Raw genomic sequence first — 26,950 nt, forward strand, 5'->3', positions numbered from 1 at the left:
CATTCATTAGCATGGTTGGACTTTTGAGAAAGCTTGTAGCTTCATTGTATACTCATATCAGCAGTTTTGGCTAAGGAATAGAGACCAGGGTTTGCAGCACTCTTTGGGATTCATGTGGCATTGTGTTTTGGTATAGTGATTTCTTTTGTAATTGTGAGTTCATTTATGTTTATGTATTCCATTCTCTCTCTTATTTGTTCTTAACTAAATCAAATAAGGGTAAAGGTAGAATCCATTGAAATTGCAGTGCTCTACCTTGGGTTTGCTTAGTTATTGATGTTTTCAGTTGTTTGAAGAGGATCCCTGAGGTTTTCTTGATCTCTTCAACTCCTCACCTGTCTAAATCTCCACAACTCATTCATTTTGAAGTGTCAAATTAGTTGCCTACCTTGTCCCATTGACATCTTTCCCAAATTGAGCCTCATTCCCACACCCAAAATCTGCCTTTCCATTTGAGCCAATAAAATATCATTATATTCAAATCAAACTCTTTTTCACACATACCTAGCCTAAAATCAATCAGTATATCAGTCATCTCAAACCCTTATCGATCATATTTTGCTGAGATTGACCAAGAGAGAGCCCTCTCCCGAATTGGTAGGGCTAGCTACCAGGTTAAGCATGGTTTGATGTTGTCCTAGATCCTATATTTCTCAGCCTGAGGTAGATTTAGGCTCTAACACCTCACCCAATGAACAATAAAGCAATGCAGTCATTCTTGGGGAAGATCAACTTCCTCCGGATCTTCATCTCAGATTATGCGTATATTGTTAAACCTATCCAATATATGATCAAGAAAGATGTATTTTATAGCTGGGGAAAGAGTGAAAAAGGAAACATTCATCGAAATCAAGTAGGTGATATCAGAACAAACTGCATTGTATAACCCAGATTTCAGAAAGGACTCCTTGCTTTATACTTTCAATTGTGACACTTCACTCATTGCAATGCTCACTCAGAAGGATGAGCTGAATAACGAACGTCCCATCTCCTTCATAAGTGCAAGAATACAGTGACCCGAGCTCAACTACCCCAGCATGGATAAACAACTATATGTTGTATACAAGGTGGCGAAACATTTTAGGCCCTACTTCCTGAAAAATCATTACATAGCCTTTGTGCCACACCCAGGAGTCAAATCACTGCTTGTTTAGTAAGAGATAGGTGAAAGACATGTGAACTGGATGACATGACTGCAAGAATATGATCTTGATATCAAAACAGTTTAGACTATCTAGGTTCATGGTCTCTGTAGACTTGCATTAGAAACGGTACACGCACAAGAGGAAGAAGAAGAGCTTGTTGAATGGGAGCAAGAAATCAATGTGTATAATGTAGAGTAAGGACCACCCACTTCACATGGCAACTATTGGTATGAAGAAGTACGTCGGTACCTTGAGCACAACACCATGCCCTCTCACTTTTCCATGCGGCAGAATATGGAACACTAACTCAAAGCCTTATCTTACTAGTTAGTGAACATAGTGCCTTACACAAAGCACCACAATGGCATTTTTTCTCAGGTGCCTAGAAGCATAGGATTCATAGAGAGTGTTATGTGATCTTCATGACAGACCAATCATAGGTCACTTCACAGGTAACACATAAATTCATGAGAGCCAATTTCTACTCACTGACATTGTTCAAGGATTCACACACTTATGCCACAAGTGCGCAATATGCTAGCAATGTGCCGATCGAACTTGAAGGTCAGTAGCCCTGTTGTAGCCTATTGCACTTGATGAAACATTCCAACAGTGGGGCTTAGAAATCATTGGGAAAATATTTCCACGTTCATCAAGGTAACACCGCTACATCCTAACTGCTACAAAATACTTCACGCGGTGGAGAGAAGAAATTCCACTCACAGAAGTGAATGACTAGGAAGTCATTAGCTTCATTCAGCAAAACATCATTTTAAGGTTTGGTGTTCCTATATCACTTATTTTTTACAATGCAACTTACTTCTCTTCATTGAAACTTAATGATTTTTCATTGCAATATGGCATTATGACTAAGAATTCATCTAACTACTACCCACATGGTAATGGTCTTGCCGAAACTACAAACAAAAACCTCATTCACATCATAAAAGACACCAGTTAGTTTAAACAAAGAAACTTGAATTCCACTATGGTGAATTCTCTTTGGGCTGACAGAGTTACACCCAAACCCTCTCTGAACACATCTCCATACTTTCTTATACACGGAAAATAATCCATCCTCCTACCAAATATATACTTTCCTACTCTCTAGCTATCCCAAGAATCCCAAGGCAAGCCGTGTCTTTTGGTTTAGCATAGGATGGACACATTACACAAGTTACAGGAAGAAAAAAGGAAAGCAAAAGAAAAAATTTCACTGCACTAGAACTATATCAAGAGATGGTTCAACCAAAATTCTATAGGGAGCACCAGCTTCTTTGTGGCTGACTTAGTCTTGAAGTGGGATAAGCCTCACAAAGATAAGAGCAAACAAACAAAGTTCCAATCTCTGTGGATTATTTCTTTCACGGTTCATGAAAAACTTGGCCAACACATGTATTTCCTACAATCACTTGATAGGAGGATTGATAACCTTCCTGTCAATGGAAAATATTTAAAATGTTATTTTCAATGATCTGGGGCTGCTCCCCACCCTATGTACATAACATGCTTATTTTTGTTCTGTTGTTTGGTTATTTTTTCTTCTCTTTTATTTTATGTCTTGTCATTTCATTTTGTAAATAATTGTTGTCCTACACTATGTTATGGCTTTTTAATAAGTATGTGGCTAATGTACAGGAGTCTTATGACACTGCAATGCTTGGCCAGTCCTATGTTCGTCTTCTTTGTGCATGGTTGTAACTTTTATCTGATGAAGTATTAATAGAAAATATCATCCATCTGTAAGGGAAGCTCTAGTCAAACAATGATCCTATGTCCAAACTTTGAAACCCCATGCTTGTACTAAATCTTCTGCTCTATGTGTTCAAGCTCATCCAACTAGTAGAAACAAAGAGGGGGAAAAATCTAAACAAGAAAACCTAAATCAGAGAGCTTACATGCTTCTCCAAAGGAACAACTTATTATATACTGTCAATAAGTCAGGATCCCTCTTCTACCCCAAAAATAAATAAGTACCTATGCACAATCCTCTTTTAAAAAATTACAATGGCAAAAGAAGAGAAAGGCTTGCAGTGAAAAGAGGTGAAGCAGGAAGCTTGACTAGGGTACTGAGTAGGCTCACTAGTAGCGGAGAAATGGGTTTGTTCCCGCATGACTCCATTAGGGTATTGTCCAGGCCTGCTAGTAGTGGAGAAACACCAAAGATGAAAACTTATACTCTGAAAATCTTAAGCTCGCAATCTAAACTACCCTTCTTAATTTCGAAACACTGTGATTTAGTGGAAATTTTTGTTGCATTCAACTGATTTGGTACAAGTTGAACCATGTTTGTACATCGGGTAAGTGGGGAATAAAAGTGACTTGCACAATGAATCAACACTCCTAGAAAGGCCAAGGCCTTTTGTTAAAAATGAAACGAAGCAAAGATGTTGGTGTCCAATGAGTGTGTTGCCAAGTGTTGTAGCGGCTGGAACGCCCTCCAAAATTTTGGCCTACGTCCAAATTTTAGTGCCTTTCTTGGTTTTTCCCCTGATGGTTACAAAAACTCGAGTTCATTAAGTAGATCTGGTTGACACTTTACACCCTTTTTTCTTGATTGACGACTAGTCATCTTTTGGCATGTTGATTGTTATTTCATGCTTGTGATCTTGTTCTCGAAATTTTAAAGGTTTTTCTTTGTGAATGAGTTTTTTTTCGCTCTGTGAAGATTGGTCATACTCGCACATAAAGTTGCAAGAATTTTCATCCAAGTGTCGTAACGGTCATTCAAATATTGATCTCAAGTATCGCACTTGTTGATCTTCACCTTTTGGACAATCTCACTAAGCACATGTTTCTCTTATTGGTTTGAGATGTCTTGTCATCGAGTCATGCTAAGTGTGTGATCATAATTTCATGTATGCACAAGTTCACTTGATCTCACACTTAGCCATTTTTCTTGAAAATATTTCAACGAGACAACCCTCCTTCAACCAGCCCCGACTGAGCTGCACTGCGTAGTCTCAACTCTGAGTGACCCTGCTCTTCTCCATAGAAATCTGCAGAGCTTTAGGATTTCCTTCGAGGAAACCTACACTATGCAACCTAGAAGTGAGTAAGTTGTCTGTCTCCTAGAACTGCATAGGAGTTGTTCCCAAGTTTGATCAAATTTGTGCTTCTCTCAAGATCACTCATCAAGCCTCCCTCTAGTCTACCAGAAACTTGAATTGCATTGTGACCCAGGGTTGCGATGCTCTCTGAAACTGTGCAGACATACCCAGTTTCCTACCCTGTACTACTTGCAGAAACTGCACAGTGATGTGAGCAAGGCATATACTACTTGGCACTGTATTGTTCCAAGAAATTATGCAGATTTGATTGGTAGGCTACCCTGCTAGCTTGCTCTACTTTGTCCCTGAAAATTGTGCCGTTTTCACTAGCACTCTCCCTGCTTCCCCGCTCTACACTCATACCGAAAGCTATAGAGATCTATCAGAAAGGCACCTACTTCCTGTTTGAAACTGTCCATCAAAACTTGGAAGTTGTGACCAGTAGCTCGATGCACCCTTACTCTCGAAAATTGCATAGAAATGTCTGCAAATCCCTCCCGCTTCCCACTATGTCTTCCTCAGAGAAACTGCATAGATTCAGAACTAGACCCCTAGATGACTTGCCTAGTCTTTATCTTGAAAATTATGTAGAATTTCCCAGTAGTTCTTCCAGACACCCTGCCTTGTCTTCCTCATAGGAACCACGTAGTTTTGCCCTCGGTTCTACCCTACATCTTTCACTACTGTCCCGAATTGTGCAAATCTTCCTCCCAGTGACATCTGTGCAGTTTTCTCGCTAGTGCCCCAATGCCTCTTGTCTAGGCTTGAGTTGTGCTCTCTGCAATTTTAGAGCATTGTCCTCCCTCCCAATCACCTGCACCTGAAATGGAAAACAATGCATCATGCTAGACTAGGCAATTTTTTGATTTGATGTCATCTCATCATAAGTGATTGCAGGAATAGGTACATTGATGAAACATGGCGCGATGATGAATAGGATGAAGAAGGAGTGCATGCAAGAAGACTTTCTTGCATTTGAATGAACATAGAAAGCACATTGAAAAGAAATCGAAAGGGGCACATACGCGTGCACCATCTAGCAAAGACCAAGACAATCGAAGACTCTACATGCTTTTCCATGTGGAGATGAAGAGATGATACACCGAGATCACACCCATCACTCAGTCGCATAGCATCTTGACACTGACACCACAATCAGTGATCCGAATTGGATCCTCAAACACTCTTACAGTTTCCTAAACTCTGTAAAACTCATAACGAAAGTTTCAAAGTGCTATGGATATTGAGCTTATCAAAAGTAACCTTTGAACAATGGAAATTTGTGGTCAGCATAGAGAAACGAGGACCCTCAGTCAAAGCGCGTAGATCGTTGGCCCATGGTAACCATACACTGGGGCAAGTTGGGAAATGGGAGGTCAAATCCAAAAACAGAGGCAGTTTCTGATACACGATTGGCATCCCCCTCAGTGAAGGAAAACCCCAAGCGCTTGATCATGGGGAAAAGCATAGAACCGCACGAAAATCGTTGGTTTTATCAGAAAGCAGGCCCCGTGCAAAAACCGGTAGGATATCAGAAGGCCCTAAAGCGGTAAGTGAGTTTGACCGAGTCCCGCGCGCTTCCATACAACAGGTGACACACGTCCAGCTGATGAGAGAGAAAACAGCTATCATCACGTTGTTAAAGGGCATGCTACTTACCCACGCCATATGGATGGAGATCGTAAGATCTAGAGGCCCTAGATAAATGGCAGAGAAGCAATCTGATGGATGACTGAATTCAACAAAAAAATAGGTTGAGGTAGATAAGATTTGGATCCGGCATGACCGATGAGTTGGCAGAGGGAACAGTTTCACGGGCGATCTTGGAGGAATGGAAATAACAACCGTTCAAGGAGAACTGACACTTAGTTGGCAAGGAAACAGGTGGCCACCTCTCTGTGAAGCGTCACAATGATGATGGCGCAGAGCAAGGGAATTATAGTGGACAGAAGTAGGAGACCCAGAGAGCTGGGAAGAAAAAACAAACAATTAGGGAGCAGATTGGCTTTAAGCCACGAACAAACAAAAAAAGAAAGAGTAGAAGAAGCAGAAAAAGAGAGCAAAGAGAGAGAGAAGCAGAAATTGCAGAGAATAGAGAAGTCGAGCTGACCTGCAGAGCAAAGGCAGCATCGAGCAGACAAAGATAGAGAGAGAGTCTGAGAGTATGTGTACTCCAGAGAAGGCTTGAGAGGTTCAAGCAACTCCTCTGTGTATACCTATCAAGTATTGAGTACCAAATTGGACTCATACCACAGAGACCAGTTGAGGTCAAGTTTCAGTAAGGGGAGTCTGTGTACTCTAGAGACTTGGGGGATCCAAGTACAGCCCTACTGATCATTATCTGTTAAGTGAGACTCAATTTGAGCTCACTGTTGTAAAACTCTACTTTTTAAGACACAATAGAAAGGCCATCACTGAAGGCTGGACCAGGAGACGTAGCCCAGGAGGATTGGGTAAACTCCTTATTAAACTTTTTGTGTTTATGTGTTTGATTTTTTTGTTCTCTTACTGCTTCAGTGTCTGTGTATTTCACAATATTATCGATATGTTACATAAAATAACATAGAAACTGCCTAGCGCATAAGTTTGTAATAACTTCATTAATTAACTGAGATCATTTACGAGTGATTTCAGATCAAGTGGTATCAGAGCTTCTAGGTTGTTTAAGGTTAGATAAGCTTGTGCTGGATTTTGTTATTGAATGCTAAGTAGATCAAAGCTTAAATTAGGAGAAGGAGAGTTGGTTGAAACTAATCCTGAAATTGGAAGAGTCTATTCCAAGAAGAAAATTTCAGAAGAAAATCCCTTGGAATCAAATCCCCAGTTCATGGATAGTTTTATGACCTTGAAGTCAATGGTGGAAGAAATGTATAGGGACTTTAGGAAACATAAAGATGAAGATTCGTCAAGCTCCAAAAAAGATAAAGGAGAAGAAGAGTCTCTCCTCCTAGACCACTCTAGAGGCAAAGGGAAAGAAGAAAAATTTCTCACACCTCCTAATAGCCCTGAAAGTAAAAAGAAGACATCCCTGATTAAATTAGATGTTAAATTTGATTTACCAATATATGATGGAGACTTCAATGCAGAGAAGCTAGATAATTGGATCAGAAAAATTGATGTTTATTGTAGAGTGCAGAGTATCGACTCAGAAAAGAGTAAGATTCAACTGGCCAGCCTACACCTTCGGTGCACTGCCTTGGTATGGTGGGAAGGTAGGACACAAGTTGACATGAAGAAACATGGTAAGATTCTTTCTGTATGGAGTGAATTTTTTTCTGCGATCAAAAAGTAGTTCTATCCACTAGCTTACATGCAGCAACCCATGATGAGCTAGCAAACTCTTCGCCAATTGAAAGGGAAAAGTGTACAAGGTTACACTCAAGATTTAGGAAAAGAGCTTTGATTCTAGGAATTTCACTAGACTCATCTGAGACTCTGTTGAAGTACATAGGTGGTCTACACATCTACATGAGGCACACTATCCTCATGTTTAATCCCACTAGTATATATGAGGTATCTGTTCATTCTACACATCTAGAAGCTAGAGGAAATAATGGGAACCCAGAAGTTGGGGAATCATCCAAGCCCATTACAAGCAAGAATAAGGAGAAAAGAAAACAAAAATGGAAAGAGAGGAAGGCCAACACTGCATAGAAAAGAAAGTCTTCATACACTCACTGTAAGAAGGATGGTCATGATGATGAGCACTGTTGGATTGTGCATTTGGAGCTGAGACCTAAGAAGTTTGAAGGCAAGAGGAAGAAGGCTGTTGTAGCTATTCAGAAAGATTTGGGGTTGGACTCAGGAGATGAAACAACCATTACAATCATAGGTATAAAAGGTTGTCTGCTTTAGAGAATGCAGAAATCAAGAAGTAGGTGGAGGAGTTGCTCAAGAAGGGGTTCATCAGACCTAGCACATCACCATGTGGGTCTCCCATTGTTTTGGTGAGAAAGAAAGATGGCCCGTGGAGAATGTGCATTGATTATTGAGCACTGAATAAGATAACAATCAAAATTCATTATCCCCTTCCTCACATAGATGATCTAATGGATCAATTGAAAGAAGCTATTTATTTTTCCATGTTAGACTTGCATAGTGGATATCATCAGGTCAGAGTTGCAGAACAAGATGCATGAAAGACTACTTTCCAAACAAAGTAGGGATTGTATGAGCGACTGGTTATGCCTTTTGGCTTAACTAATGCTCCCGCTACTTTCATGAGAATAATGAATGATGTACTCAGACCTTTTCTTGATGATTTTGTTATTGTATATCTGGATGACATTCTTATATGTAGCAAAAGATGGGGGGAACATTTAGAGCATGTTAAGCAGACACTAGATGTTTTGAAAAGAGAAAATCTTTATGTTAAACTCTCAAAATGCAAATTTGGCAAAACAAATTTGAATTATTTTGCTCATATAGTAGGGGGTGGTGAATTGAAGATAGATCCCTCTAAGGTGGCAGTCATTATAAACTGGCCTAAACCCAAATCTGCTACAGAATTTAGAAGCTTCTTAGGAGTAGCACAATGTTGGAGAAAGTTCATTTCCAGAAAGCCTTCGACACCTTGAAAGAAAAGATTAGTACAACACCAGTACTAGCAATGCAAGATCTTCAAAGACCATTTGAGATCCAAACGGATGCCAGTGACTATGCCATGGGAGCAGTGTTGATACAACACGGTAAACCCATATGTTATCATTCTGAGACATTTAATTATGCAGTAGTTAACTATCCCACATATGATAAAGAATTGTATGCATTAGTATAGAGTGTGAAAAAGTGGAAACATTACTTGATGGGAAAAGAGACAGTTATACATACTGATCATCAACCACTTCAATATCTACACTCCCAAACTAAGTTACAACGATCAAGACGCTATAGATGGATGGGTTTTCTACAATAGTTTCATTTAATCATCAGATATAAAAAGGGAATACACAATAAAGTTGCAGATATGTTATCTTCACCAATTATAAATGCATCTACTATACTTAAACATAACTCAGTATTACATGAGAGCTACATTGAACAATATGCTCAAGATATAGATTTCAAAGATGTATATGCAACTTTAAGTGAAGGCAAATCAGTATAAGAATTGGATTATCACATTAATGACAAACTCTTGTATCATTGTGGGAAGTTATGCATTCCACAAACAGAAAGAGTAAAGATAATTCAATAAGCACACACTTCTCTAATATCAGGTCACTTTGGGGTAAGTAAAACGGTTGCATAGCTGAAAATATTTTGCTATTGGCAAAAAATGAAAGAGAAAGTTTCTAGATATGTAATGAGGTGTACCATGTGTGCTAAAAGCAAGCCCAGTAATACAAAACTAGGCTTGTACACTCCACTACCAGTTCCTTCTCATCAAAATATTTCCATGGACTTTGTTGGAGGACTGCCTAAATCTAGAAAAGGTCATGACTATTTATATGTTGTTGTGGATAGGTTTAGCCAAACGTGTATTTTGATGCATTGTAATAAAACGATTACAACTGAACAAACTGTAAAGTTGTTGTTTCAGCATGTATGGGTTCATTTTGGATTACCCACTTCCATTGTATCTGATGGAGACACCCAATTTGTTGGGAAGTTTTGGTCGAGTTTGTGGGAACTGATGGACACCAAACTGAAGAAAAACACAACCTTTCATCTACAGATAAATGGTTAGATAGAAGTGGTCAACAGGATAGTGATCCAGTTGCTTAGAGGCTATTGCAGCAAGCATCCCAAACATTGGGATGAAAATTTGTGTTATGTGTAGCATGCTTACAACCGAGCAAAACATTCTTCTACAAAGAGATCTCCTTTTGAGACCTCTTTGGGTTTCACACCAAGGTCTCCCTTGGATTTTGTCTTTGGTAAAGATATAGTAGTTGATGGACACAACGATGTGGACAAGGCAACCAAGTTCATTGAACAAATCCTGGATATTCACAAAGCAGTATAGGAATAGCTAGAAAATATCCAAGCCAAATACAAGGCGAGGCATGACAAGCATCAGGTGGAGCATAGTTTCCAAGTTGGTGATCAATTTTGGCCGTATATCAGTAAAGATAGAATGCAAGGTGAAGGTAAAAAGCTAAAGCAATAAGTGGGTTCAGCCGAGTCCTGCGCGATTCCATACAACGGGTGACACACGTGTAGCAGATGAGAGAGAAAACCACTCTCATCGCATGGGTAAAGGGCATGCTACTTACCCGTGCGATATGGATGGAGACCGTATGGTCTGGAGGACCCAGATCAATGGTGGAGAAGCAATCCGATGGATGGCCGGATTCGATAGGCAAATAGGCTGAGGCAGATAAGATTTGAGATCTGGCATGACCGATGAGTTGGAAAAGGGAATAGTTTTGCAGATGATCTTGGAGCAATGGAAATAACTACTATTCAAACAAAACTGATACTCCGTTCACGAGGAAACAGGTGGCCACCTCTCTGTGAAGCATTACAGTGATGATGACGCAGAGCAAGGGAATTCCAGCGGACAGAGGTAGGAAATGTAGAGAGCCGAGAAGCAGAAACAAACAATCAGGGAGCAGATTGGCTTTAAGCCATGAACAGACAAAGAAAGAAAGAGGAGAAGAAGCAAAAAAAGAGAGCAAAGAGAGAGAAAAGTAGAAATTTTAGAGAACAGAGAAGTTGAGCTGACCTGTAGAGCAAAGGTAGCATCGAGTAGATAGAGACAGAGAGAGAGTCCGAGAGTCTATGAACTCCAGAGAAGGCTTGAGAGGTTCAAGCAACTCCTCTGTGTATATCTATTAGGTATTGAGTACCAAAATGGACTCATACCACGAAGACCAGTTGAGGTCGAGTTTTAGTAAGGGGAGTCTGTGTACTCTAGAGACTTGGGAGATCCAAGTACAACCCTTCTGATCATTATCTATTAAGTGAGACTCAATTTGAGCTCACTGTTGTAAAACTATGCTTTTTAAGACACAATAGAAAGGCCACCACTAAAGGCTAGACTAGGAGATGTAGCCTAGGAGGATTGGGTGAACTCCTTATTAAATTTGTTGTTTTTATGTGTTTTCTTGTTGTGTTCTCTTACTGTTTTAGTTTCTGTGTATTTCACAATCTTATCGATCCGTTGCATAAAATAACATAAACACCCCCTAGCACATAAGTCTGTAATACCCTCATTAATTAACTGAGATCATCTACAAGTGATTTCAGATCAGTCAGCTAGTACATGTGAGCAGTGTCACGTCGAGCTATGTCATGAGTTGTCTCTACCACATCACTATTATGGACCAAACTTGTTGTAATCAAATGTAATGTAATGTGAAAGTCCAAGAGATGCAAATATGATGTTGAAGAGTCATGTAAGTCGAAAAAGTAATAGGAAGTCAAACAGTCATGAGGGAAGTCGAACAATCACAAGGTGAAGTATCCCCCTTGGCTATATATACCCCCTATTATATGAGCAAAGGTATTTTCACGTTGGCTCCTCCCACACAGCCTTGATATTCTATAGTATGTTATCTGAGGAGTGAGGAGTGGCTCCAATGTCCCACCATTGGGGCTAGTGATGTATGGTTTAGAGACATGTCTTGGACCTTTTTCTTAATTCAAAATCATATCTCAGGCGAGCATGTTTTCACACATGTTTTCTATCCATTTGTAAGACTATTCTTTAAAATTTTGTAATGCATGTTTGCATAACCTGTATTAAGATAGTTGAACTACTTCGGTTATTTTAGTACTTACATTGTTAAAGATGTCTTGTATTTATTATCACTATTGTCACGCCTTTGTGGACTACTCCACCATATATTAGACAAACCATTATTGTTTTTCTTGGTTGTAATGATTGTCACCCCCGCGTGGAGTACTCCACTAGATGTTGTACGTGCTTTCCCTTACACTTTGGTTTTAACGACTATCACATCCGATGTGGAATATTCTGCTAAATACTAGACATACCCTTGTTATTTTATCATGTGTTTCTCCCTGGGTAGTATTACTACCTCTTATCAAGAGGCTCACTTTTACCCTCTCCCTTATAGTAAGAGAACCTAGACACAAAGTTACATGACGCACTCACCATGCACACCCACCTATCTTTCTTGAAGTTAGAAGCATAACACTCACAAGTGTTGAACAGTAATAGCTAAGGCAAATATCTAAGATAATGGTAACTGGGTCATCGTACCGGATGGGACTCCTACACCAAACAGTGTGATGTCTAGTTGGGAATTCATACCAAAGAGATCCCCTTAATGTTGGCGGGTCCAACACCATCAATAGTACCATATTATTAAATCTTTGTTATTTTCCTCCAAGTCACATCTTTGACTAGTTGATTCTTCCATTTAATTAAGCATTGAAAATACTCTTTATTATTGTCCCTTTTAGCCACCCTTTTATCGACGATTGGATCAATCTACTTTGCCGGTGTTGAAGGTAGCTACTTATCCCACTAAATTTTATCACTAATAGGTGCATTTGTAGGAACATTTATTGGTTCTTCAAAGGGGTATAGATCTGAAACATTAGATATTGGTGATATGCCAAAGCTTTTAGGTAGATCTATTTCATAAGCATTCAAGGAAAATTTCCTCAAAATTTTGCATGGTCTGATATCTTTTAGTTTTAAATTATTGTATTTCCCTTTAGGAAATATTTCTTTCAGAACATGTGCCATAACCATGTCCCCAACTTCAAAATCCAATTGTCTTCTTTTGGAATCTATTCTTAATTTATACTTTTTGCTGCTTTCTTGTAATTCTTGCTTGACTCGGTCCTATATTTCCTGCATACGCGCTGAAAAATATTCACCATATGCAATTCTAAATTATTTTTTTCCAATTTTCTTTAACTCATAAATTCCTCTTAGATGCATTCCATAAACAATTGGAAATGGATTTAACATTTTTCTTCTGTTAGGTGAGTGTTATATGCAAATTTTTCTTGAGAAGGTACCCGATCCCATTGCTTGGGATGTCCACTTACCATACTCATCAAGATATTTCGAAGTATTCTATTTACCACCTTTTTATGACCATAAATCTAGGGATAATATGATGAAGTAAAGCTGATATTGGTTCCTAATGTTTTACATAAAGTTCTCCAAAAATTACCCACAAACCTAGTGTCTCTGTCAGAAACAATACTTGTAGGTAATCCATGTAGTCTAACTATTTCTTCCAAGAACAAGTTTTCTATGTTAATTGCATCATTTGTCTCTTCACAAGCTATAAAGTGTGTCATTTTTTAGAATCTATCAACAACAATAAATATTGAGTCACTTCCTTTCTCCGTTTTCGACAATCGTAGTACAAAATCATGCTTAGAAAGTTTGATGGTCGATTTGGTAAATTGGTAAGGGTTGATATAATGCAATGTTCTAACTTCTTCATTTCACATATTGACATATCTCGCATCTTTCAACAAATATTCTTACATCTACTTTCATGCAAGGCAAATAGTAGAATTCTTATGACTGTGCTAGAGTTTTATATTTCCCAAAATGGCCTACTAAGCCTCCACTGTGTTTTTATTTTAACATATTTTCTCTCATCAAACACCTGGAATGCATAAATGAATTCCTTTGAACATAATTCCTTCTTGTATCATGTAATATAATAATGGAGTTATATATCTACTTATAGGATTTTCACAAGCTGCATAAGCTTCTTTGAAATCTGGATCATCTTTATACATATCTTTTAGCTAATCAATTCCTAAGACATTCACATGGAATTCTTGAAAAACTAATTTCATCCCGCTTAGTGCATATTCAAATTTATCTAAATGCCCACTTTTATGTTTGATAACAAACGTAAAATTTTGTAATAATTCAATCCATTTGATATGTCTTTGACTCAATTTCGTTTGATTGATTATATATTCTAAAGCATGATTATGTATGTAAAGGGTTAGATCTTTTGGCATAAGATAATGTCTCCATTGTTTTAAAGTTTGTATGATGGCATAAAATTATTTATCATAAGAAGATTATTTTTTCATGGATTCATTGATTTTTTCACTATAGTAGGTGACTCGTTTTCCTTCTTGACTTAGAACAACTCCTATTATAGTTCCAATGGCATTGATCTCAACCTAAAACAACTTGTTGAAATATGGAAATGATAATATAAGTTGTTTTGTAATCTTTTTCTTTAATAATTTTAAACTTTTATTAGCTTCTTATGTCCAATGGAATGATTTATTACTTTCTTTGATAGTTTCTATGATTGGAGAACATATACCACTAAAATTCTTGATAAATTTTCTATGAAAACTTGCCAATCCATGAAAATTTATTACCTCTAAAATGCTTCTTGGGGTTGGCCAATTGATTATGGCTTTCACTTTCCCCTGATCCATCTTTAAGCCTTCTTTTGAAATCACAAAACCCAAGTACAATAATTCAGTTTTCACGAAACTACACTTCTTTAAATTGATTAACAATTTTTCTTATTGTAACTTCTTCAAAACCATCTTAAGATGTCTTAAGTTATCTTCTTTTGAGTGACTATAAAATAAGATATCATCACGATAAACTATAACAAATTTTCTAATGAATTCTTTTAAGACCTCATTCATTAACCTCAAAGAGGTATTGGGAGCATTGGTAAGTCTCAAGGGAATTACCAACCATTGATATAAGCGACTATTATATATAATGTTGTTTTCCATTCATCACCTTCTCTAATTTTGATCTGATGATATCCACTTTTTAAATCTATTTTAGAGAAATATGCAACATCACTTAAAAAATCTATGAGATCATTAGTACGAGGCAATGGAAACCCATACCTAACTCTAGTTTTGTTGATTACTCTAGAGTCTGTACACATTCTCCATCCACTATCCTTCTTTTGATTTAACACTGTTGGAACAACACAGGAAGTTAAGCTTTCTCAGATGAGACCCTTATCCAACAATTCCTGCACTTGATTTTTTATCTCTTCATTCTCACTTAGATTCATTCTATAGGTTGCTTGGTTTGGAAGGTTGGAACCTAGAATGAGATCAATATGATGCTTGATACTTCTAATGGGAGGAAACGTATCAGGCAAGTCATATAATACAATGTCAATGAATGCATTCAACATATTTCTAATTTCATCTGGAATACCATACAAATTTGCTCTTATGAGGACTACCTTTGACTTACCGATCAAAGAAAAACGTATATCCTCATATTTAATTTCTTGAAGGAAATCTTTTCCACTAAGTAACATTACCTTGGATTGGTCTTCTGCTGGTGCTTTTTCACCCTTCAAAGGAAATAGTACATGCTTTTCTCTATCATTTTCAAAAGTATAAGTGTTTCTCCTTCCATCATGTATTTCTTCCTGTCATATTTTCGAGGTCTTCCGAGAATAATACGACACACATCCATAGGAATAACATCACAAAGAAATTTATCTTTATAGAATCTTATCTAAAACTCCACTTCACATTTCTCATTAATTAGTATCTGATATCCCTTGTGCATCCACGAGACTTTTTAGGGAGTAGGATGTTTATTTTTCCTTAAATTCAACTTTTCTACCATTTGTTTGGATACTATATTATCAGTACTCCCAGTATCAATAATGAATTTAAAGCATTTTCCTCCTGATTTACAAACAATTTTGAACAATTTTTTCCTTTTCTAGGTTTCTTGACTTCTTTAAGAGGATTTAATAAAGCTCTTTCGATCATTAAGGATTCATCAGTTTCAGGTGCATTTGCATGTGTAGAGGATTTTACACTTTTTGTATCAGTTTGTGTCATATGTATGCTACCTTGACTAGAAGGTATTTCTAGACATTTATCATATTTATGGCCAACTTTATTACATGTATAATATCTTACCACAAAATATCTACTTCTTCCTCTTTAATATGGTCTTCGTCCTCTGAAATATCCTCTCGATGATTATTCTGCCTTATGTGAATTGTTTTTGCCTTCTTTGCGAATGGTAAACCTTCCACTTGAATATCCTTTGTTTGATTGTCCTCTACTTGGTGGTCCTCTACATGCTTGGCCTCTACTCCTTACTGTACTTCATAATGTTCCTCTCGGACTTTGCTTCCTTGCGAATTTCTATTCTATCTTAAGGGATATCTGGTAAGCTTCTTCAACATTTATCAAAGACAAAATATCCAATTCATCTTGTATTTCAAATATTAGGCCATCAATATATCTAGCTAACTTTTCATCATCCGCTTCCACATGACGAGACCTTATACTTAATCTATAAAATTCTTCATTATAGTCTTTTATAGACATGGATTTTCGCTTAAGATTTTGCATCTGCCGAAAATGATTAACTGATAGTCTCAAGCAAGAAATTTAATCTTTGAGCTTGGCTACAATATGGTCCCAACTAGATCTTCCTTTTTCCTTTATTTCTCCGCTCAGCTTGCACATTGTCCCACCATACTGCAACATGTCCTTTTATTTTGGTCACCGTGAACTTGACTTTCTTATCTTGAGCTACATGTTAATAGTTGAAATATTTATCTATCGTGTTAATCCAGTCGATCAATTCTTCAGGATTTAATTTGCCTCGTACATAGGCACTTCCAATCTTGGCTTGCTGCTTAAACCCACGATCATCTTGAGCATTTTCTCTTATGCAGTTTCTTCTTCTTTTCAAGTTTCTTCTACTAAGCTGATATCGCCAGTGTTGACATCTCTTTTGTGTGTTGTCTCAAATGCATCTAATCTCATTAAAATATGTTTTACTTCATCGAGTAAGACTTGGTTAGCAGCTGGTCTTCCTTAACCAATTCCAACTCCTCTAACTCTATGTGTCATATTTTAATTAAAATAAAAACAATAATTCCTTACCTAAATTCCCCTTTTTAATAAATGACCTAACAGCTTTTTAATATAGATATTTTATTTTAGAATAAATAATTTTATGCATTTTTAAGATAATAATAAGATATTACAAATTCCTTTTTATAGTCCATTTTTTTTTTTAATATTAAATATGGAACACGTTTCAATCTGTAAAAACAATGGATCTACCTTCCTCTACTTTCTCATTAAACCACTTATATGCAATAATCTCCACTTGTATATTTCTCCACTTCCTTAAAAAGAACCATCAACGTCAAAGTTATTTTTCTCACTTTCTTAAAACTATCCACGTGAACTTTATTTAAATGAATGGAAGACAGAAGATAAACTTTATTTTAAATGAGTGAACTTTATTTTAAAGCCACGAGATAAAATTTCGCCTACGCATATCTCCAACGCAGAGCTCATGTCACAACAATGTTTAATACAATCTCTTCATTGTTGTTTAAACTCATACAGGTCAATTGAAAATATACTAGCATTTGCACCACATGTTGCAAAGGAAACGCCGTAAGGCAATGATATAAAAAACAACAACATAGAAGAAAGAAGTCAAAATTTTATGCAAATGACATAAGAAACAACAACATAGAAGAAAGAAGTCAAATTTTTATGCAATTTTGTTTCTTTACCGGTGTTTATTTTTTATCATCAACAAATGGCTAGATCATCTATTCATATTACCAAGAACCTTCGTGTTTGAGGGCATTGCCACAATACCACAAAGCTCATTCTGATGATCACCGGGAAGGGAATTGTTGTGAGAGATGCAAATTGTTTCCATTGTTTCTCGAATGGACTCTGTTCTTGCACTGATTATTGTAATGCTAATTGCAAATCGTCTCATAAAAATAAGTGTGACTGCAAGCATAAGCAATTACTTGCCTTTTGTGAAAAGCATATGTTTGATAGAGAAAAATGGAAAAATGCAAAAGCAGAGGGGATTAGTAAAATATTTGATGTCTAATCTAGGGTGCATACATAGCATAGGTGTAATCTAGGGTGCATACATAGCAAAAACATACCTGGATAGTTAGTGACATTTTCATAAGACAGATTGAATTTCTACCTGATTCATTTCTTCATATCGGCCATAATTTTACAAAAAATGTCGAATAGGGGTTACATTGAGTATAGTATTGCTAGAAATTTGCATAATGCAGTGTTGTTGGGTGGTATGCCAATGGTGACACGTCATGTGATCATATTTCATTGATATAGATGGTATTTCAAGCATAATTATTTAAGGTTACGTGTAGAAGATTTCAAGAGAAGATATGCATGGCAGGTTCTAACTACCCTAACATAATTCACCCAAAAGATACAAAATTTATGTGACAAACTGATTTATCTTGGACAATGTGATTGTTACATGAGAAGGCGTGCACTGGGCTTAAGATTGTAAATCCAATATACTATAAATCAAGGCCAAGGAACACTAATGTAGGGAATGATAAACATGCGTAGAAGCTAGGACATTCATAACATAGTAAGAAGAGCATTCCCTATGGGGTCCTCTAGGTCAAACCCATTTCTAATTACATGGCCATGCACCTCGTTTCCTTGCTGCGGAGCTTCTAGGCCAGCACACGCACCAAGTACACTGGAAAAGGTAACATGATCCGCCTCTATAGCTGTCCATTGCATCCAGCCATAAAGCCTTAATGCCTCCTGACAATACCCATTTTTAGTATATCCAACAATCATAGTATTCCATGACACCACATCCCGTTCAGGCATTTTGTCAAACACTGTCCATGCATCCACTACATATCAATATTGACTTGTTTGACTTACTCAGAACTAGTCACTGAAGCTGATCATATAGTGCAAGAACTCCAGTCCTTACTACTCTTAACATAATATTAGTTGTTACTCCTCTGAAGAGGGCATGGATGACATCTTGGCGCACAATCTGTTGAAAAGCATGGACGGTGTTGCTATAACTTGTTTCTAGAAAAACAGTTTGACAGAAAATTTTGTGTGAGATCCATCATAGTTGCTAGAAGTAACATCACAAGCTCAGAACATGAGCAAGAATGTAGATTTTATGTCATATTTCTTACTTGTATAATGTCTTCAGCATGTCGTGTATAAGACAAAGAAAGAAAGTCAATGTTGTTGCGAACTCCCCAAGATGCAATAACCTTCAAAGTACAAACAACAGAAATAAATCAAATTACCAACTTTGTCATAATCAAATCACATGATACACAATAAACTTTAGCACAAAAATAGACTAGTGCCCTGCAATTTGTAAGGTTACATTTATTTCATGAGATCAAAGCTTGAACTATCTAATATTTGAAGAGCGAGGGTTACCATAATTAGCAAATGCACAAATTAATTTATTTGACACTTTGATTTCATGTTAGTTACACACTGCATGCTTTCAGTTTATAAGGTTTATCCTAAGGTCCTTGATGGATGCCAATACTGTCTTCTGACATTGCTTGATGAACATTTGACAAAGGATGAGAACATTGATGTAATTGAAATTCAAAGATTATGAATAAATAAGGAAGAATTTTATATAAGGGAAATTAACTCAATATGTTCATTTTAAAGATATGCTATCACCAATATTAATATTCATTAGGTTAGGGACAAATAGAAAATTAGCATTAGGTTTCTAACATCCAAATGGTCTCACCATTGTTTGAATTAAGCACTCCTAGTGATAAAAAGAGTGAAAATATGTTAAAAATTGGATTCTATAAGCTTCTAGAGGGCATTATGTTGTCAAAGATTGCCCGAGGTGAGAATTAATCAAGTGTCGGATACCCAAAAAATCAGCCATTGGATTTAGTAAACTACAAGTAAATCTTGTTCAAGGTGTAAGATCGAATTTACCATAATGAGCATAGACAAACTAACTAGTGGAGAGGTAGTCAAACAAACTATGTGCTTCTAAAGGCATTATGTCGTCAAATATTACAGATGCCCCAAGGTGAGAATTAAACAGGTGGATGATACTAGAATTTGAATGTGTAACATCAAAGTTCCAAATGGCTAGTTTATAAAGAGAGAATTAGTAAGAAAGGAGCAGGGTAATCTTATATAGTTTCATTGGCTTCACATTTGAACATTATGTTGTTCTGAACCATGATACCCTAGATTCATATATTAATTCAATGGATTTCATTAAACAATGCCCTATCCTTGAAGCAAAGTAATAGAAGAGTACTGCCATTTCACCCAAAAGATACAAAATTTATCTGACAAACTGAATTATCTTAGACAATGTGATTGTTATATGAGAAGGCATGCATTAGGCTTAAGATTGTAAAATATCTTATAACCTTTTCCAACTCAGTCTCACCATATCCCTTTACAAGATTAGTCCATGACACCACATCTCTTTCAGGCATTCTATCGAATAATTTGTAGAATTGTGCACAAAAGTGCACAAATTCTTACGAATTCTAAGAATGATGTTAAAATTGAAACAAGGCAGGGTGGAACCATTTGGTTTCCATCTCTGTTACAAGTATTCCATGTCACAGCAGCTATCCATTGAATATATGATAGGTCTTGCCTCTGTATAGAGGCCCTTTTGGGCCATGATCCATTTTCCTTTGAAAATATTACATTTTCCCGCATCTTTATTTGGATCGATCTGAATTGTCTCTAAAACCTTGCATTCATTCCTTTTAATATCTTGAATTTAAGACATTTTCTCTATGCTACTTCTTGTGTTTACACTGCCGTTGTCAAAGAAATACTGACTGGTATGGGACCATTTTTATTGTACAGGAAAGAACAACATGAAATTGGGTTTAGGAGCTTCAATGCCATCAAATATTGAATTGAATGATCGTCAGGGATCATATGTACCCACAACTCTTTCAATCAAGGAAGACTGTTAAATTGAGAGAGAAGACATTAGAACAAAAGGGAAGGAAGACAACCAGTGCCATATCAACAACGATTTCTTTATGTGAAAATAACTTTGAGTTACAAATCATAAGGCCTAAATTATACATATCTGCTAAAACAATTTGCAGAGTAATATGGAAGCTTCATTAACTTGGGAAATAAACATGCCACTGAAAAATTAAAGGAATGGACAATGCCTTCATGTTGTCTTCTGATTTTGAAACAAGGGAAGCTTTACACATTATTGAGAAAATACTCTGTCTACCTAAAGATAGAGGGACTGACTTAGCATGAAACCCCCATTTTCATCAAACACTTTCCTTTATCAATAAGAGAAAATAACATATCCAAGTGTTCATCAAGATCTTAACTTTCTACAAAATCATACAAAAGTCACTGTTCAAAAGTATAGAGTTCAAGCAAGTACACAGATCATCTACAAGAGTCTTAGAGTTACATAAGGGTTGCAACAAAGATTGAAAGATCTCTCGAACATGGGTAAAATTGCAGGAGAAGAAAATTTGTGCAAGGCTACCCAATTTGGGTAACACAAATATATAGAGGGAATATATGTAAACGTAGGAGGCCAAAATCATTAAAAATTGTATAGTAGGTGGTAGCTTCATAATATTAATTTTCACATGTTGCAGATTCGAGTTAAACAAAAAGGAAATTGCTTTAAAAGTTTGATATAATGCCGGAATTAAAGAAGATCTGTGCACATAATTGAATGCTTCTCTGCAACTCTTTTGTCACTTTCCGTCAAATTTGTAAATGCATGTCCAGAAGATCATCTTGTCTGGAAGAAACGCTCAGGCAATTTGTAGACAAGTTTTTGAAAGCAAAGAGAAATGGACATTCCTCTGTGTATGCAGTCTACTCAAGCAAGTGTTAAATCTTTAAATTTAGGTAAATAAAGGTACAGCGAGCTGGTGCTGTGGAAAATTAGAAGTTTTTCATCCTGGGAATCTGGGTAATAGCCTTCAAAAGAAAAGAATTTGGAGAAAACCCAAATGTGAAAGGCAAAAGAGGGGAAATTTGACGTCTGAAAATCAGCAACGCACCGGCTAAAAAAATGTACACGAGAAAGAATCTGGATTCATCCGGTGGAAGTTCAGGACGCACTTTCGATCTTAGGGCCATTGAAGCAGGTTCAAATGGAGCACTGGTCAGTACACTAAAATTATATATAGAGTGCTGCTTTTTTTAGTTTGAAAAGGATTTTGTACGTTATGTTGACGATACGTCACTGTCTGATTGCTTGAATTTATGGACGTAACGTCACTGTCTGATTGCTTGAATTTATGGACGTAACAACGCATATTAGAGCTCCATTGCTTGTGTGTGTCCAATTGTTTTATGTCTTGCTATTGTTTGCATGCTCTATTCATTATATCAGATTGTCCAGGTATTAAATTTGTTTCCCCAATTACCACCAAAGCAACTTTAACTTCTTGTCATAGGATAATTTTAGACAGAGAAAGAAATGTTGTTGTTGGATTTGAATATGAAACTTGTGTGTGTCCGATCGTTTTATTTCTTGCTTTTGTTTTGATCTAGTTTGCATGCTCTACTCATTATGTCGGATTGTTCAGGTAAATTTGTTTTCGCAATTACCACCAAAGCAACTTCAACTTCTTGTCATAAGAATAATTCTAGACACAAAGAAATTTTGTTGTTGGAGTTGAATAAGAAACATACATGTTTGTCCACGGGTCGTTGGAGCTTGAACCTAATAAGTTCCAAAATGAGTTTACCAATCCACTTACAAGCATCCTCATAGAGAGTTATTTTTTAGAATTTTATAAACTTACGCCTATAGGGTGCTACCCTGCAAGATTAACTAAATCTTGCATAGCTTTTGTAGGATTGTTTCTTATATTTTTCAAGGTTTGAATTCAAGTTTTCACAGTTTTGAAATATAAATTTTTGAGTTAGAATTTAAAATTTGAATGTGTTAGGTAAGATATATTTTTTTACCTATCCACTCATTTTTATAAAATAATATATAATTAAAGTGATTCTGAAGCTTATGAGTATAGTAAAAGTTTTGTATGTTTCAATTTCAACATAGACAAAGATAAAGTTCTAACAATTTTGAGAACTCAGAAGATTTTCATTTTAAAATTTGACAATGTTGTATAGGAAACATTCCACTACCTACTCACAATTTTTCCTATTTTACCCTTAATACAAATATTTCATTACTGATTCTGCTTAGTTCCGCTGGTTGCTGGTTAATAAAATTAATACACATTCATATTTAAAGTTATTTACCCAGTCATTTAGCCACATTCATGTTTAATTAGCCACATTCATGTTTAAAGGTTTGTTAACTCATTTAGATTATTAGTCATTTATCATTGAATTTGTGTGTCCTAAAATTGCATATCCCTCAATTATCATTGAATTTGAGTGTTTCCTGAAATTGCATACCGGCAGGGACTACAACAATGTCAGTTGCCCTTCTTAATACTTATTCGATCGAAAAAATTAGTATACACTAAAAATTTAGAATATTTTTTACAACCCGTTAAATGATTTGATACTCAATTTACATCCGGTCAATTAAAAATACAATCTTCAATGGATTGATTTAACGTTCAAAATCATTAGTTTGCTATCACAAATGTAAAACATTCAACGATTCTAGTACTACTCAGGAGTTGCTCATCGACTGGCTGCAACCGCTGATTCTAATTTTTTCTTTGGAACCATGAGAGTGGTGATAGAAGCCACTTCAATATTTTGCCTGTGAGTGTCATCTTATCTTCTACAGACACCGTCCCCTGTATTTGCGAGCTCTCTTCTGTAAGGTTGACACCTGAACTGTCATCTGAAGCAATCCCATGTAATAACACAGGCACGGGTGCTATTGCTGCAGCAAGGAATTCTTCAATCTCCTGCCTAGGTTTCGAACGCTTCAGAGGTAATCTTGGATTGAAGTATTTCTCAGGCTCAGGATGATAATCCTGAAAAAGAGGACAAGAAAAACAAAATGATAACAGTAGCCGTTCAGATTCCAATTAGACAAAAGTAATCTCATCGAGTGAAAGAAAATGATATGGACAAGGTACATACCAAACCCACATGCATTCTTCTCACGAATTTGTTGAATTCTTTCCAGCTATGTTCTTGCATCACTTCTTGAGATAGCCTTAGATAGGTAAAAGCAGATATTCGCTTCTTGGGCGGTCCTGTTTCGTTTATTCCCTCGGGTCTGGATTGCCCTACAATCTGATCATATGCTTCTTCATCAAATCTAGGTAAAGCATTTTCACAGGAAACCTCAATACCTTCTTTCCATCCAGCATTTAATACCTGGAGCCACACATTTTTCAGATAACCAACGCCCAAAACCAAAAAAGACGATATCTAACTATGTATGGATTTTCTTCAGTCTAAATTATTTTTCAGAGATTCAATGCTGGTCAATTTTTCACTTGAAATATTAGTCATTGTGACCAATTTCTCACTAGCACTCATTTTAACAGATGATACATCATAAAGCTCATATTTCCTACCTAAAATAAAATTTAATTTATGTGTGTTCTCCACTGTATTAAGTTTAAGCCAATCCCTAGTTTGATGCAGTGTGATTAAGATTAAATTTAGCAGAACCAGCTATGGAAATCCACCTTGATTCTGTCAACTTCAATTTTTTTTATTCACCTGACTCACAAGAGCCTCCGGCTCACAACCTGAACCAGCTATGAAAATCCACCTTGATTCTGTCAACTTCAATTTTTTTTATTCACCTGACGCACAAGAGCCTCCGGCTCACAACCGGCTTCAGATGGTTGTTCATTGTCCTGCATTTCAATGCATGTGAAATTCAATACCGCCCGATGTCTTGCCAGCATTTTGGCTATGGGTCTGTATCCATCTCTTTCGGTTAAGTTGTAATAGCCTGCTGTAAGCTCTGCAGCATGATTCCCAGACTTGTACCACCAGTGAATTCCAGCAACCTACAGATGCAAAAAGAAAGGAAATGAGACTAATGTTCACTCATGATCAGAATAGGTTAATGGAACTTGAAAATACAGCAAGTAATAATAGTAAAAGATAAATTGGTTGGGTTGCGGTTCAAGTGTAAAATATTGGAGATTTACGGCTGTTAGTTTATATTTGAATCTCAGCACAGTTTAGCTAGGCTGAGGCTAGGCCAGGGCTAACCCCATTATTGTTGGATGGAAGAAAACTATCTTCGTAGGTTCATGCTTAGACACCCTGAAATGAAGTTGCTTGGTATGACAAGAGCCCACCTTGCCACTGGTGAAATTGAAAGGGGGGGAGGTTAAAAGAAGAAAACTATCTTCGTAGGTTCACGCTTAGACACCCTGAAATGAAGTTGCTTGGTATGCTATGAGCCCACCTTAGCTGCCAACTTGATCGGGCAGCCTTCAAATATTTCAGAGGCTGCTTCGAGGATTCTGTCACCATGTCTTAACAGAACAGTTGAATACCATGCCAGAAAAAACCTTCCACGATCTTTTGTACAAGATCCATCCTTACGAAAGAAAGGTGTAGAATTTGGTTGGTCATTGTAATTACCAGCATCGTGAGGACTTGAAAATGCCCACTCCGGCTGTCCGATACCTTCTGCAACAGCTTTCAATTCTGACAGAAGATAACTGTCATAGCACTGTTTTCACAACCATCAAAATATTCACTATTTCAGAAAAATGACATGATTTATATACTCGAATGAGCTACATGGATAGGAAAAAAAATAAAATCGTCCAAATTGTTCAGAAAAGAGTACTTTCTTACCTGAAATTCTCCAATTCCAGGGAACTTCCAACCCTGACTTTAGGGGTAGGATGGCTACGCGGCCCTCAGGCAGAAGAAGAAAGACACGAAACCAAGAAGAAAGACATGTTTAGTCACTGCAAAGACACTGACGTTTCTGTTCAGTCACTGCGAAGAGTCCCATCGCCAGGAGGCCTGGCCTTTCATGACCCATTGCCAGAAGCTTCTCATGTCACAACAATGTTTAATACAATCTCTTCATTGTTGTTTAAACTCATACAGGTCAATTGAAAATATATAACAAAATAATTTTGTCGACAAATCACATATATATTCAATATCAAATATGTAAATATAGATTAGTGTATATTCATCTTAATTTTAGATTTATTAAACACTGGAAGTAATTAAAAATATAAAATGTAAATGAATTAGTGCTTGAAAAAATCAAAATTAAAATAGACATACAATTTTATACTCTTACAGGTGTGTGCGTACACACACATACACATATATAATATAATATAACTCACACTTTATACTATGAGTTGATTAAAAACATTGAAAAAAAGGTATTGACAAATATCCTTTCTTTTTATTTTAATATGATTTGTTTATACTATATTTTTATATATAACTAAAGACTATGAAAATGTTAATTGAGGTTATCTTGCGTGATTGGGCTAAATGATTATTGTCTTCTATACTCAAGTTCAAATTCTCATGGGTGACATGATGAGCTTTGATGCTTTGATAAATATTGTTGTAATGACTTCGAGCCTGAGAAAAACACTCTTAAATGAGTATAATTGTGGGTTGTCCATTTACACTTAGATGACTCTTAAGTGAGTATAATTATGAATATAATTGTGGGCTGACCTAATACGAACAACATCACTCTTACCCTTTCAATGCTTGCTGCATCGACGCATACAGGTCTTCACATGAAGGTCTCCAACATTTGCAGCATCCACGCAAGTCTCCAAGTAGATTTTTTTTTTAACATTCCACAGCTTCAACATTCAAAATCATAATTTATTTTGAATGATCTAGATCTGAATTTTTCTAACACTCCACAGTTGCTTCTTTAAATTATTTGACGTAGTTCCACACCGCATTAACTTTACTGCACAAATCCCACATATGACTCGAAGAAGGTTGATGCATGATAAAACTTCACACAATGGCAGCAGTTCTACCAAAAAAATTAATTTCCTTTATATTACCGTTCTATATTTTTGAGGTTGAGGGAGTAAACACATAGGATAACATCAAAACCACTTTCGAAGTTGGGATCTA

At 36.6% G+C, this 26,950-nt stretch overlaps 1 pseudogene across 1 annotated transcript; it reads right to left on the reverse strand.

Moving 5' to 3' along the window:
- Nucleotides 1-23,595: 23,595 nt before the first annotated feature.
- LOC149258064 (beta-amylase-like) lies at nucleotides 23,596-25,865 on the reverse strand (annotated as a pseudogene). Its single transcript, XR_016253119.1, has 6 exons — nucleotides 25,821-25,865; nucleotides 25,673-25,726; nucleotides 25,275-25,544; nucleotides 24,658-24,867; nucleotides 23,981-24,220; nucleotides 23,596-23,871 (listed from the first exon to the last, which is right to left on the reverse strand). The product of XR_016253119.1 is annotated as a beta-amylase-like (transcript).
- Nucleotides 25,866-26,950: the final 1,085 nt, after the last annotated feature.

Source organism: Pinus tabuliformis, chromosome 6, assembly GCF_031772625.1.
Source record: "Pinus tabuliformis cultivar Carrire ecotype Pingquan chromosome 6, CPIR1, whole genome shotgun sequence".
NCBI lineage: Eukaryota > Viridiplantae > Streptophyta > Pinopsida > Pinales > Pinaceae > Pinus > Pinus tabuliformis.